Source organism: Erythrolamprus reginae, chromosome Z (genome assembly GCF_031021105.1).
Source record: "Erythrolamprus reginae isolate rEryReg1 chromosome Z, rEryReg1.hap1, whole genome shotgun sequence".
Taxonomy (NCBI): Eukaryota; Metazoa; Chordata; class Lepidosauria; order Squamata; family Dipsadidae; genus Erythrolamprus; species Erythrolamprus reginae.
In genome coordinates this window covers 85,036,253-85,036,770 of record NC_091963.1, presented here as the reverse complement: position 1 = coordinate 85,036,770, position 518 = coordinate 85,036,253, and positions in this window count along the sequence as shown.

Sequence of the window (518 nt, the reverse complement as noted above, 5' to 3'; positions counted from 1 at the left end):
CTTAGGAATCTGGATAGGTCAACCACAGATAATCTAAGGGTAAATTGTTGGGGGTTTGAGGATGACACTATGGAGTCCGGTAATGAGTTCCACGCTTCGACAACTCGGTTACTGAAGTCATATTTTTTACAATCAAGTTTGGAGCGGTTAATATTAAGTTTAAATCTGTTATGTGCTCCTGTGTTGTTGTGGTTGAAGCTGAAGTAGTTGCCGACAGGCAGGACATTGCAGCATATGATCTTGTGGACAATACTTAGATCTTGTTTAAGGCGTCTTAGTTCTAGGCTTTCTAGGCCCAGGATTGAAAGTCTAGTCTCGTAGGGTATTCTGTTTCAAGTGAAGGAGTGAAGGGCTCTTCTGGTGAAGTATCTTTAGACATTTTCAAGGGTGTTGATGTCTGAGATGCGATATGGGTTCCAAACAGATGAGCTGTATTCGAGGATGGGTCTGGTGAAAGTTTTGTAAGCTCTGGTAAGCAGTGTTCCCTCTAATTTTTTTCCGGTGTGGGCGGAAAAGTA